At 32.0% G+C, this 15581-nt stretch overlaps 1 protein-coding gene across 2 annotated transcripts in view; it reads right to left on the reverse strand.

The window, feature by feature from the left end:
- The window catches only part of Klhl1 (kelch like family member 1), a 369118-nt gene that overhangs the window by 209201 nt on the left and 144336 nt on the right, over positions 1 to 15581 (reverse strand). The gene's annotated exons all lie outside the window — the stretch shown is intronic.

A 15581-nucleotide genomic window follows, 5' to 3' on the forward strand; every position in this document is an offset into this window, starting at 1 on the left:
ATATGATACAGTGAGAGACCACTGAGTATCTGTTAGAACTGCTGCTGGGACTGTGAAATTGCAAAGTACTTTGAAAAACTGTTTTTTACTTTCACTTACATTATTTATACACTCTATATGCAGGTATTTACTTAAGAAAAGCAAAAGGACACATTGACAAAACCATGTGCATAATCATTGATAAAATTTATTTTGTAGTAATCTAAGCTGTAAACAATCCATACTTATTGAGAGTTGATTGAACAAATTGCAGTACGTCTACTGGATGGGATACTTCACAGTAACACAATGAAAGGAACTTTTGAGCAATTCGACCTCAAAAGGTTAATTATGCTGAGTGTTAAACCTCAAAAAAATTACAAGCTGTATGATCTAACATAATTAAAATTTGGGGGAACCAGTCTAATGTAGTATGAGAGAAATCATATTATTTGTGCCTATTTATGAAGTGGGAATAAAAAAGAGTAAAACATACTACACAAGGGAATGAGAAAACTCTGTGTTGACAGATATATCCTTTACCCTGTTGCTGAGATGGTTTTATGGGAATGTATATATGTCAAATTTATTAAATTGTAACTTTGTATATGGCCAGCTTAATATATTTTCCAATTATTCATCAATAAATACTCTAATGTGTTGTATGAATTCACTTAATAAGATGATTGTAGTCGGCAAGTGGCTATAATTTTTTTATTTAAAAAAACTACATAAATACATATAAGAATTACAGAAATTACTCAAGTATTAACTTTTTGCTTAAAATTTATAGTATCTAGAATTTAAAATTATAATCATGGCAAGTCATTTATTGTATTATTACTTAAAATACATGGAAATAACTTGTTAAAGAATACAAAAAATGTAAGCCTCGCATACAAAATGCATGTTGAATGTGTGTGTATACATTTGTCTCTGTTGTTTTATTTTCTGAAATCAAAATTGAAATAAAGATATATAGATAACATTTCAGTGTGATAAGCAATACAATATTTAAGATATTTCTTCATAAAATCATCCAGTTCAAATATTACCAGGAATGCACTTCATAACTAAGACTAAATTTCAGCAGAGCATTTCCTCATTTCATTCCAGAATAAAAAAGTTATGAAGTTTTACAAGATACTTTTTGTACGTTTACTTTTTACTTTCTATATTTTTATATTTAACTGATATATAAGGACACAAATTATTTGTCTTTATGCTCTTTGTGATTTGATGCATGTATATATTGTGTAATGTTGAAGTCAGGTTAAATATATGTAACTCCTCATTTGTCATTTCCTTATAAAGAAAATATTCAAGATCATTTCTTTTTTGCTTTTTAATTTGATTTTATGAAAGCGTGTTTGCTGCACATAATGATTCCATTCATCATGAGGACTCGGTACATGTACATAACACATCTTTTTTTTTCTTTCTCTTCTCCCCTAACTTTCCCTGCTCCATCTGCTTTACAAAGTTACTAGAGTCACATGTACAAATAATGGATTCTTGTTGCCATAGTCACATAGAGAGCAATTTTTAAACTCACTTGTTGGCATTTTTGAAGTTGATTTAGGTATTAAAGAGATTGTTTGTATCAGCGTTAATAATGTCCTACTTTTGGCCCGCTTAGAATATATCTAATGAAGGGATACTTTTGCAAAAACCAGAAGGCACCAATGGAATAATGGTGTGCTGAGCTTGAATGCACACAAATTGAGCCACCTCAGGCGTGATGTATTTCTTTATATCTCCAACCTGGCCATTTCTCTAAGAGACTTATTAGTAAAAATCCAAAAGTCTGCCAAGTATTTGACTTAAAAGTTAACTTAACAAAGCAGAAATTGTGATAGAGAAAAAATATAACTTTTACTGAAAGTTATCTTTCAAAGCTCAGTGTTTACAGATAGGTTAAATCAGAGGACAATCCACAATATTTCACCTAAATGCAAAAAAAAAATTGGTTTAAAATTTTTGATAATCAGGTGAAACTTTGGATACCTAAAAAAATGTATCATTGAGGTAAATAAAACCTTAAGAAATCATTTTCAGATATTAAGAAATTTTAATTTATCTTATCCATTAAGATGAAATTTGTTTTCTGAACCAAGGAATTGAAAGAGTCAATACATCATCAGGTAACAGACATTTTCTCAAATGATAAGTGACTTTTCAGTTTCTCTCATGGTTGCCAACCAAAATTTTGATTCAAACAAAATAAGTATGTACTGCCATATATTACTAATATAGATGGAGATACCAGAAGAGGAACTGCTCCACTGTGTATATTTCTTTTATATCCACAAATGCAATCTTTACCAAAGTTTCTCCATAATTCTTCCCTCCATGGTACCTTGGCAAAATTCATGTTACATGAGAGAGGCTAAACCAATCATTAGACAAGGAGGAAAACCCAAGTGATTCATATGTACCCTACTCACTGGGCTTTGAATTGAAAGTTCAACAGAAAAATTCAAACAGACACCACCAAGGTGTGCATTCCATCCTAAGTGAATTCTGAGGTGACTGGATATTTCAGATACATAACAGTAAATCTAAATTCATTCTGTAAGACATAATATATTTAAATTTATACTTTATTGGAAGCAAAATATGGAGAGAAAAAATAGAATGGAGAAAGTGAAAACTATGTATGAATATTAATCTGTGCTGTTTTATTCTTATAGATAAGTGGCTTACTATTAACAATTGTCTTGCACATATGAGATATAGTTATTCCATATCATCAATTTTGTTCAAAAATGGATGTATTTTCCATAATAATTTCATTAGATGCATTGTTTTATTGGAAAGTGAATAAACTGTCTTTGAACTAACAATGTAAATTAAATACTATCTATCCAACTTTCCTCCTTCTCCTCTCTACAATAGAAAGGAAAATAATATCATTATTACTCAAGAAATTAAAAGAAACTTAAAAATAAATATAAATTTTTTTTGTTTGCTTGCTTCTTTTTTTTTTTTCTGGTACCAGGGGTTGAACTTGGGACCTCACAATTGCAAAGGAATCACTGAGCTAAATTCTGGCTCAAAAATAAATACTTCTAACAACTTCTCAAGATTTAGAAAGTGACTTTTTAAATGAGAATGCTTCTAGATTAAAGGAAAATTCCAGAACACACACAAAGACTTCTTATACCACATATAATTTTTTCATCAGTCATATTTTACAATGGTATGGTATGTCAATTATATTAATGAATGAAACTTGTTTATTACTACTAAATTATTTCCTTATTTGCCATTCACTTTTCTTTTGTTTTTAGAAAGGGTCTCACTATGTAGTCGAGATTGACCTGGAACCCACTTGGCAGCCCAGGCTGCTCTCGAACTCACAGTGATCCTCCTGCCTCAGCCTCCCAAGTGCTGGGATCATAGGCATGTGCCACCAGGCCAGGCCCCACATTCACTTTTGATTTTTTTAATTTAGTATCTTACTTTTGTCCTAGGATCCCATTAGAGACACTGTTTATTTACTCTTTATGTCTCTTTAGGACACTCTTTGTTGTAGCAGTATATTATATATATATTTTTTGCTTTTGATAATTGTTAGTATTAGTAGTACAAGACCAATTTTACAGCATATCCTGTGATTTAGATTTTTATGATTATAATTATATCTATATTGTGGATTTTTAGTCTAATCACATTCTGTCAAGTAAAGACTGTAGCGTGACTGATCATTGTTGATACTGTGCTAGATCATTTAGTAAAAGTGATGCTTGTCAGTCTCATGCTATTTTCTGCCTTAATTTTATATGCTGCACTCTCAGAAAAAAAGTCTATGCATAACCCAAAGTTAAGTACCAAGGATTGTGCTCAGTCTTATTGAGATAGATGGAATAAGTACAGAAATGATTTGGATTCTTTGTTGTGGTGGATTTGTCTATACTCCTTCACATATTCAATAATTTATATGCATGGTAGGGGTAATTGGTTGGAATACCAGACTGTTTCAATAAAGGAAGTAGGGCTAAGAATGTTTCAGTTATATCCTTTCATAAGCTCCAGTTGGTTTACACAACTTTTTAACAGTTGTCAAAATTTTATTTTTATTTTAATTGAAGCTTTTATTGACCCCAAATTATTTCTTATGTTCAGTGTGCCACATTAATTGGCACCTAGTCTTTTTACCTCTGGTGTTGAAGAAAACCTTAGCTTTCCAAAAATTATAGTAAACAAGTTTGAGGAAATAGAATACCATTTACCCCTGATATTCTATGAACATGGATCTCATGTCTATAAATGATGTGATAGGTATCTTCCAGCCACAATAAAACCTTATTTTCAATAGCAACTGTTTCAGAGTTCAGTCGTTCACTTTGAGAAAGGCCAAAGAAAAATAGGCGTGGACAAGGAAAATTGATTTGTGACAGCAAAGGCCAAGAATTTTCCATTTCTGTTTGCTCACCTTGTCTCCTTGAAACTCCACTGGAATTCATTTCTGAAATAAAGATATCACTTGTAATTTAATTACACTTAAATCTACTTTTCATATGGCCACCATTTGAAAGTAAGAAATTGTTTTCTAAAAATTGTGATTTCATTGAAACATTTCCTTGATCAACATCCATTCACAGCTGTTAAATTCTCTGCCTTTAATGATGAAATATATCAAACTTATCTTTTATATTTTAATTTATAATTCTGTGCAAAATTAATTTTAATAGCTTTTCTTTGTTCACACTTTCTAATTTCCATGGAGATTACAATAAAATGGTTTTCCAGGCTACACTTAAGTAAATTTTGGTTGTACAAAAAACAAAAATAAAATGGATTAGAGCATTAATTCATGTTGGATTTTATGCATAAGATATATTCTTGAGTTCAGCAGAGACAGTACTTGTTCCTTTAAATTAATTTTTCATTGAAACTAATTGCATTTGATTCTCACATTTAAATTTTCTTTTGTTTAATACATGTAACTTTTAGTGCCTCCTGTATCTGGATAATAAAATTTGAACTCTAATCAGTCAACAAAAGAAATGGTTCTGCAACTCATTACTACACCCACTTTTGGGAGGATAATGAGAATGTTCGAATTACAACATATAGTATCACAGGTCTGTTGAAGGTATCTTTGAATATTTTGAAAATTTCCTTCAGATTTTAATATTAGAAAGCTTGCATTTTTGTTAAACTGATTATGAACTTTTATTTTTATAAAATAACCTTTTGTACTTGTCTTTTTCCCTTGCTGATCTGAGAAGTTAAAATAAATAACTAGGTTATTTCTAAGCATACAAGCAGCCCTTAAAAATCTTTACTATGATGCAATTCTTACCATGAGTGTTATGGATTTGGGTATGAATACAATTTCCAACTATATTTTATTTGAATTTCAGAGTTATATACATCAGAACAAAATTAACAACTAACATAAAAGTCATAATGTAGTGGCTTATTTAAATGGTTTTGATTTTTTATTTCTTCATATTTTATTTCAGCTAGAACTAGGCATAAGATAGAAAAGGATACATATAAGACAATGTGACTTTGACAGATTTTTAGCTACTATAAGTAAAAGAACGTTTTCATAGAAAAAGGTGTTTTCTGTTTTGTTTTTTTGTTTTGTTTGGTTTGGTTTTGTTTGGTTTGGTTTGTTTTTTTTTTGAAACAGGATCTCCCTACTTGTATAGTTCAGATGGCCTTGAACTCACCATATAGGGCAGGCTGACTTCAAACACAGCAGGCCTCCGCCTTCTGAGTACGGGATGACAGGCATATGCCACCACCCCGGGACTCCACAGAATTCCATTTGAGTTCCGATTGTCCGAAAAGCTCTTTCATCTTGACAAGGTTAACATTTTTATTTATTAAACTGAGTGGTTGTGCTGTAGAAAGTAAAAATTCAGCAGTTTTGGTATTTACCTTTTGTTTGTTTTAGTTTTAGTTTTTCTTTTGAGACAGGATCTTGCTATGCAGTGCAAGCTGGCCTTGAACTCACTATGTAGCCCAGGATGGCCTCAAACTCACAGAGATACTTTTGCTTCAGCCTCATGAGTGCTGGGATTACAGGTGTGTGCCAGCATGCACAGCAAAGAGTTTTATCATCTCTCTAATCTACCTCTCTATTCTGGGCTTCATCAGCTGACAGATATTGTTCATTTGCTCAGTAGATAATTGTAATTGTAACTCCATTTTGGCTTGAAAAATATACTTACTGTGTTACCATCTTTCCTTTCTCCTATGACTTTAGGTCATTTTCAAAGATCACCACTTCAATCTGGTGGATATAAACATTCGCATCCTGAAATTGTCACATCTAACAAATCATATTAATGATCAACATGCTTTAGCCCCAGACAAGGGGAAGCCTAATAGTTATCAAATATTTTTGAGGAAATGTACACTTAATTATCCAATAAGTGTAAATTTTTTTCTCAAACACTACCCAAGAACCTTCAACATATCACATCACTCTTCTATTTCCCCCATTTATATATTTTAATGTTAAATAATCTTAAGGCATTTTGTAAAATAGAAAATTTAATTTGAATAAATATTTACAGTAAGATTTGTATACAAGGTCTTATCTGTGGATTATTTAGGTTTATTAGGTAAACCTTGCCACATGCCTAGCAAAGAGGATTATATTCTAAATAATCCTATGATTAATCATGATAATTTCCATATACTTTCTTCAAGCTATTCAAGGTTTCACATATAAGGATATTAATTACAAAAATATATATTTATTGTCAAATGATTTTAGACAAGCAGAAAGTCATGCAAAAATCATTCAGTATGACAGTAACACAAATACACATGAGAAGCACTGCCTCTCATAAGTAGAGAGAATGTTGATAAATTCTAAATCTACTAGAAAATACTTGGTAATATCAATGAGAAATTGGACCATGATTTCATTTCCATTGACTTTGGTGACTTTAACTTTAAGTTAAAGTGCCATAGCTGCATGTTACAAAGAGGTATTGACTGAACACGTATTTCAATATAGTGCTCTAAATACGAAATAAGAAAAACTCATGATAAATAATAACTTCAGATGCCTGAAAAATATGACAGCAAAAAGTAATACCAATTTAAAACATGCATGTACCAGTATATATATGCATATCAAATCATACACATAAATTAAATATTTACAATACTGAAGCATAATAAAATAAATTCAAAACTAATTAATATTTAATGAATAAAATGATCATTACCACCACAATTCTCAGTCTTCATCTTTATTTTTTATAAATAAATTAGGAAAGGATCAGAAGAAACTTACAAAAATATAAAATAAGAATATTCATTCACAGTGATATATGCATACCTAAGTTTATAGTGGCAAAGTTTATAACAGCTAAAACTTGGAAACAGCCAATTTGCCCATCAGTTGGAAACAGGAGAAAGAAGATGTGTTTTTTTCTATAAAATGGAATACTACTCAGCCATAAAGAATGAGAAATTAGTTTCATTCATAGGAAAAATGGATACATATTGAGGATATATTCCTAAGTGAAGTAAGTTACATATGTGTAAATACCGAATAGTTTCTCTGGTGTGAAAAACTATAATAGTACATAAGATTTTAATGAGATAATATACAGTGTGAAATGGGAAGAAAAGGGCTAAAGGTATAGGCAAATTGGGAAGGGTAGGGGAAACTTAATAAGGGAAATTTAAAAAATAGGAGAAAATGAAAATAATGGAAATAAAGAGTTTGTAAATGGGGAGGGGAGGACGGGGTGAAGGGAGGGCAGGGACAAGGGGAAAAAATGAGAACAAAGACCTGTCATGTAAAGGTACAAGATATAAACTTTAGCCATTAATCTCAATTATATGGTGTCAATTTTACTGACTTGAGCTACATAATCTATTTTTATGATATGGAGATGTAGTGTAGTTGGCACCCCATCTGCTTGGTAAGCACATGGTCCCGAGTTTCATTACCAGTATGGAAAAGAAAAAAGAATGTCCATAATCTTTTTTATATATTTGCACATATTTTTGATAAAAATATTCATGGTTGGGGGCGTCATACACACACATATCAGATTTCAATGTTTTTTGCCTCTCCTTCCTCTTCCCACTATCCCCTCTGCATCCATCCCTAAACCCCCTTCACATCTACAAAGGTCTGCTCCCATTTTTCCTATCATCTATCTTTTATTTTGTTATTTAAATTACTATATTTATGCAATATCTAACCTTCCATGATTTATTTAGTGTATGGCTTAGTGCATCCATTTTTTACAAATGACTGAAATTTATCCTTCCCTATGCTATTATTTCATTGTCTATACTTTATTTTATTTATCCATTCATCTATTCATGTTGCCTTAGTTGCTTTTGTTGCTGCCGCAAAATACCCTTCACCCAAAGTTAAAGGAGAAAAGTTTCATTTTGGCTCACAGTTTTCAGAGGTTTCAGTCCAAACTTGGCGGTCTCCACATCAGGGTGGCATGGCAGAGGGGCACTATAGAGGAAAAACCGTTCATGGCAGACAGAAGGCAGCAAAAGCCACCAAGGAAAAGCCACTTTCTGTCCCTAAAAATAGGGACAGGTAGCCCTCACACTCTTAGTCCTAGTGTCCTTAATCCTATCATTGCACCATGGGTCCGTCCAGCATCTCAAATTCTAGATCCAGCCACCTCTGGAAGAGCCACTCCTATGATTGCATGAAGCTTTGGAAGGGTATTGAAACTCAAGTTATAACACATGGATATATGGCATATTCTCAAAATGTAGCTATTATGAATTATGCTGCAATAAATATCAGTATGAACATGCTGCTGTAATATGATGCTTTAAATCTTTTGACAGTTACCTGGAAGGAGTACAGCTCAGTCAGATGAAATTTCTGGGTAGGATGGAATTTCTATTTTGGTTTCTTTTTTTTTTTGAGGAATCTCAGTATCTCCATAGTAGTTGCATTTATTTAGATTCCCACCAAAAATATTAAAGTGTTTACTTTTTGTTCCCCACAACCTCTCCAGAATTCTTTTTTTTTTTTTTGAGTTCTTGATGATAGAAAAATCTTTCTTGAGTAGGTCACTGCTATCTAAGTAGCAGTGCATGACAGGACATATTACATATGTATAATCTGAACACTTCTAGATGCGGAGTCAGAAAGATTGCAAGTTCCAGCCCAACCTGTGCAGCTTAATGACACAGCAAGACAGTGTCTCAAAATTAAAAAGAAAAAAAAGAAAAATGTGCTGGGGGTATATCTCAGTGTGAACTCTTTAGGTTCTATCCATAATAACACAAACATACATACAGAAGTCTATGTAATATGACCAAGATTCATACAGGTAAAAGGGCTGCCTGATTAATATTCACAATAGTTAATGCAAAGAAAGGAGGAAAGGTTTATGTGATAATTAGAATAAATGCCTAGTAACCAAAATGAATACTGAGCTTCCTTTGTCATGAGTTCTGTTTGAAGATCAAATTTGAAGGTCAAAGTAAGTCTAACATAACTGATGTGAAATTCTACGTAAGGCTCCATGCTACTTTTTAAATACAATATCAAAAAAAGTATAGATTCTTTGGGCTTCTTTAAAGGTGAAATTATGCTGAGAACATATAGTCAACCATTTAATTAATTGAGAAGAAAACATAGCATGCACTTGAATGCATCTGATTCCATCCCTAAATTCTACAACCCAAAATGAAAGAAATTTTTAACAGTAACAAGACTGAAAACATCAGTACAAAAAAATCAAAACAAGCTTTGCAAGGAAACAAAACTGCTTCTAAAAATAGTTGAGAACTCTAGTTAGCAGTTGAAAAAGTAAATATGAATTAGACTATGGTAGATACAAAAACCTTCACAGATTGCAAACATTGATTCACATAGCTTCTTTTTACTAGTGTTTGTTAAATCCCACAGCATAAAGCCAAAATACTGTTCACTAAGAACAAAACATCCACAATATCCACAAAAATATGTCATATTTAGAATCTATTTTGAAACAATAATTTCACCAAAATTAAATTTATAAGATATTCAGATTTACTTGTGTGTGTATGCACAGATAAAAACACTCAAAAGCAAACAAGGTCACTTGGTAAAATAATGGAAAAATAGAAATATGATAGAAACATATAGTTGACTAATATATTTTATCTTTATTCTTTCTACTTTTTTCATTATTAAATATAAATGTTTCAGCATCCTAGGAAAATTACTTTAATCAGTGATTTTAAATAATGGGTTACACTAATGCAAAGAAAACCAGTCTTTTTGGTCTCAATTTCTTTATTAAGGATGGAATTCTCCATCAAGTAAAAGCCCTGAGTTTAAAACTAATATTGTGTTAATGTGCTTGCATAATTCATGCTACTTGAATTAAACTAGTAATAAAAAATTAAACAGTATTTACTTTTAATTATCATAAAAATTCTTGAGGGAGTTCTAACGGTAAAGTTCAGGCTGGATATATTGATATATATGTTTTAATATTAAAGGAGAACATTAAGCATCACTGTGCCTAATTGTGACTATTTCATTCAAATGTTTGGCAATAAGCAGAAGCTATCTTAACATTCTTTTGCATGTACCAAGACTTTAATAACTTCACTGGCACACAGTTGCTTTTATGAATATGTTAACTCTTCAGTGTGACTTAAGGTTTGCCATTTGGCAGTTTAATTTTCTCCTCCTCTTTTTTTTAATACCGCTAGTAAATGGACAGCTACCTTTATTTAAACTTTGTCCTTATCATTTCTCTACAGGACTTGACACTGTTACTAACCTTGCATTTCCATCTCCCATATGTGTTAGAACTCTATTTCCTCACTCATCAATGAGCACAGTATATTTTCATGACTGTCAGGTTAGTAAGGATTATGAAAGAGATAAACCAGGAGGAAATGTCTATCAGTCTGAAGTCAACTTTACAATAGAGTGACCCTAAATGAATCCTTTTCAAATATATTTTGTCCCTTCTTTTTTTTCCAACCTCCAACAATTTTTTTTTCAGCTTTAATTGAGTTTATTGGTACATTTTAGGGATACAGTACAGTTACATTCATTGTTGGGATCTTATACCTCTACATTTCTTTACATAATGTCATCATCATATTGTGACTGGAAATTGAAATCCAAATATGTGCAAAAGTGTGTGCACACACATGTGAAAATCAATATAATAGACCTCTTTTACACTTTGTGACAATAATTAAAACTAGGTTGAGTATATATATTTTTTTCATTGAATTTATCAGTACCCTTTAAGTGCACAGTACAGCTACATTTATCATTTTGATCTTGTATATTTAAAAGTATGTTTTTTTCTTTTATTTTATGAAAAGATAAAAAAAGAACTTTGCTTTAAATGTTTAATTTAAAAATTCATTAAATTTAGTACATGTGTGTTATATAGCATATTACTTACAGAATCCATTGTAGGGCATAGCACATATTATGCATATAGAAAAATATCATCATGAGTCACTAGGTTTGCAGGATGTGATGCATTATGCATTAATGTGTACAGACTGCCAGGCACCATTGCTCTGCAGGAAATGAGGATAAGCATGGAAAAACTGATGAACCAAACCTAGATCAAACCACGATATGACAATGTGGGATTCAATTTAAGCTGTCTGAGCTATTATAAAACCAAGAGTGTCACAGGTCCCTCCATGGTAGTCTTGTCATAATTGTTACTGTACAAAAGGGCAGGCAAAATGAGAACCAACACCTCTCATGTAAAGGTACAAGATCCCAGTAATGAATGTAACTATACTGTATTCCTAGAATGTACCAATAAACTCAATAAAATCAAAAACAAAAACAAAAACAAAAAACAAAAGGGCAGCCAAATGGTAAAGAAAATGCCATTCAAGTTTTGTTCTACCATTCACATTTTAGTATTAATATTGATCTTGATATTCATTATTTTGATATTCATCACCTAAAATCGATTTTATATTAATTTAAAATAGGTACATTTATTATTTACTTCACAAAGATTTTCATCAATGGACAGTTGAAATATAACCTGCGACTAAAATAAGTTTTAGTCATTCTGGCTTTACACGTTTAGACAAGTGTTATATATAAAATGTATAATGTGTTAAACTAAATGTCTAGATGTTCCCCCAAAGCCTCACAAGCTCTTAGGTGGGACTTTGGGGAGATGAATGGATCACGGTGTGTGTGATCTGATGAGTTTATCCATAAATGTGACATTGGGAAGGGAAGTCTGGTTGCAGAACGTGGGTCGGTGTGGGGGTGGATGGGTCCATCTCCTTCTCCTCCCTTGATTGCTCTGCCACACCCCTTTGCCATGATGCCCTACTTTGGAGCCAGATGACTGTGGACTGAAACTCCTACACACTGTGAGCAAAAATTAACCTTTCCTCCTGAAAGTTGTAGGCCTTAAGTATCGTGTCTCATAGAAGAAGAAAGCAATGATGACACCATGTTAGGACAGGATATCTAAAGTTTTATGTATTTGTCACTCTCTAGGTGATTGAAAAGTGGACCAATGCAAAACTATGAACTATCATTACTCTTTTCTTTTTTGACTACAGGATTCCAAGGATGCTGCATAGATTAACTCAAATACTCTTGATTTTATTATATCAAATTAAAGACTATGGCATATAAATAGTATCTGTGTCTCCTTCATAAGGGAGTAAAACTACAGAACAGAGACTGTTATTTACAGTAAGAATGTTTAAAAATCAGCTTTTTGTCAATTTTATGCCACAAAACTGAGAAGGGCAGCAAGAGAAGAGCGATCCATAGATTTTTTTCTCTTTTGAAGAAAATAGAGCTTTTTCATTCTATCCATCTCGAATAATCTTGTACATTACCAAATGTCTTTAAACATTTATGCTGTCTTTATCTGCATCCTACCAACTATACTGCACCTTCTTTTACTATATAGTATGATCCTCCTTATAAATAAGTGTTCAAATATTGTTATTAGAATGAAGGATTGATTTTGAAAAACTGACATGCAGCCATATAATTTTATATTTTCCAGATGACAATTAGACACTCAGCTTAAAATTTAAGACATCAGGTGTATAAAAGGATTACTTATAAGGTACACTAATATTTACTTGGCCCTTTGCTCTCTACAAATTGGTAAAACTGTTGAGCTAATTTTCTAGATAAAAGAAGCTCTAATTTTTTTATTTGAAAATTGTTTTCACAACTAATTATTAGAAATGTTATATGAACTTCCTGTTATATCAAAAATATTTTTAGAATGAGTGCAAATTTTCTCTGCTTTCTGTTTCTCAGGTAAGGTGACCAGATGACTGAATGGTTTCATTTATTAAGCCGAGAAGTAATTTTGGTACTTTAGTAAATAGTTATCATTTTCATAACTGACTGATTTCTTTAGTTTTGTGATCATAGATGTTAGCACTTTTCTGTATTTTATTTTAAATACTGCTAAATATTAACCTTATTATTGTTATGTATTTTCTGTGAACAAATTTTCTGTGTGAGCTTATATTAACATGCAACTCACTCTCTGATACCTAGTAACTAGGATAAAAAGACTAAATATTTTATTTAGTTGTTATGGAAGCATCCCAAATCCTTGGTCATGTTCTTCCTCATTTAATTCACTGAACTAGAAAAAAGCAAAGAATAAATATAGAGGATGTTTCTCGTGTCTTGCTACACAAACATTTTGCTACATAAGCTTCTTGGAGAGATGATTCTTCTTTCTCCAAATCAAAAATAATTTAACTCTATATTAATTAAAACTTATATGAGTTAAAATTTATTTCAAGCTGCTTTATTCATTTATTCCTTAATTTCCACATTAATTAAATAAATTAGCAACATATGGTCCTTTCATATTTTTACACTTTCCAGATTTCATGGAAATTTTTAAATCATTTAAACATTCTGAAGCATCTCTACTGAACACATTGCTTCTATTACTAATAATTATCAAGTCTTGACATACTCAATCCTCAGTGTCTCTCACCAAAAGTGTTCAGTATTGAGCATATTTTCAAGTGTATAATATATACATATAAAGTTCCTACTCATTTTTTCCTTTTAGAGTAAATTTATATTTAGCTTTCTTCAAATGAAAATCTTATAGATCAGTTTATCTAGATAGGTAGCTAACTAGGCAACAGATAGCTTCTATTTTTCCTATTCTTTAGAAATTTTTCACTTGATATTTTCTGTTACAGCCTGTAACATTATATGCAGGTACATATCTTATGTCTTTCCTACCATTTCTCCACTAATACCAAATAGATTATTGGCTCAACTGGCACATTTCTGTAAATACACAATTATAAGTTTCTTAATCACCAGGTGCAACTGTTTAGGAGCAAAGGTTACAGTAGCAGTGGTAGCTGAGAGGAGGAGGTTTGCATCCTGTCTGCCTTCTATAAAGCAGTGCTAAATCTGGATCATTGCATTCAGCAGGGAGATTTGAAACACCTTCCAACTTCTTGCAGCAGGATGCTGAGTGTCTTTTGACCTAGTTTTGCACGCAGAAAGCTTAAGGATGTCAGGCAATGGAGACTTCAAGTGTAAACTTTGTGGCTTTCTGTCGGTGAAAGGATCTCTAAAACAGTAGCTTACAAGTCTTCCCATTCCAGGAGATAATAATATGATTATGTTTGATTTTTATGTAGGTCAGAAGTGAGTCTTCCTATTACTGTTTCACAATAATAAATTTGCTTTCATTGTGAGCAGACTGAAATTGAATTGGGAAAGCCCTCATTGTAACTTCAGTTTGCCTGAATTTGGATAAGCCCCTCCAAAACTTTGTTTTCGCCTGACTTAGAGCATTTAATTTAGGTAACAAAATTGTATTTTTTCTCTACTACTTTCTGATATATTTTTTAAAGCTTCTTTCCAGTTTTGTAACCCAACTACGTTTATCTCAAGAACGTGAATCCTGTTTTTTAAAATGAAACCTTAAGGGTGATAGCTTCTCCATCTTGTAGACTTTGTGGGTAGGGAGGTGAATAACTTTCCTTGTAGGATTCCTGGGAGGGAAGGTGGACACACTGCTACAAATTCTGAAAGTACTTCCTCATAAAGTTATGAAAACATTTACACTCCCTTTGGGAAACTCAATAAGCAAAAACAAATGGTCACTATTGTCTCCCTTGCTCCAAGAATAAAAGCCCGCTCAGTCTTTGTTTCACTGTGAGTTCTGGTATCTCTCCACTCTTTGCAGTAGCTTTGAAAAAAAGCCTCGTTTAACTGTTTACTTTAGTGGAAATTTTGCTTTGTCAAAATATTATTTAGATTCTTATTTTTGCCCCATTCCCCTGACCTCCCTTCAACCCTTCCACCCCTCCCTATTTACTGTGAACCAATAAACTTAATGAAAGAAAAATAAATATTATTTAGAAAATTTTGAGACCAGAAAATGTCTGTCTTTCCATCACATTGCTACTTTGCAACTTACACTTGAAGCACATGTGTTTTTGCTTTCTGAGCACTTCACCTACCGAGTGTCATATTACTATGAACAAATTCCTGCCTTTGATAAGACAAAAACTTAAAAAAGACAGATTCCAACTAGTTCCAGAGTCTTTTGCTCCAGTGGCTTGACTTTGCTTTCCTACCATTTATTTCTTTAAACAGGAAAATACAGCTTCTTAAA

Source organism: Fukomys damarensis, unplaced genomic scaffold, assembly GCF_012274545.1.
Source record: "Fukomys damarensis isolate Sample0158 unplaced genomic scaffold, DMR_v1.0_HiC HiC_scaffold_6, whole genome shotgun sequence".
Taxonomy (NCBI): domain Eukaryota; kingdom Metazoa; phylum Chordata; class Mammalia; order Rodentia; family Bathyergidae; genus Fukomys; species Fukomys damarensis.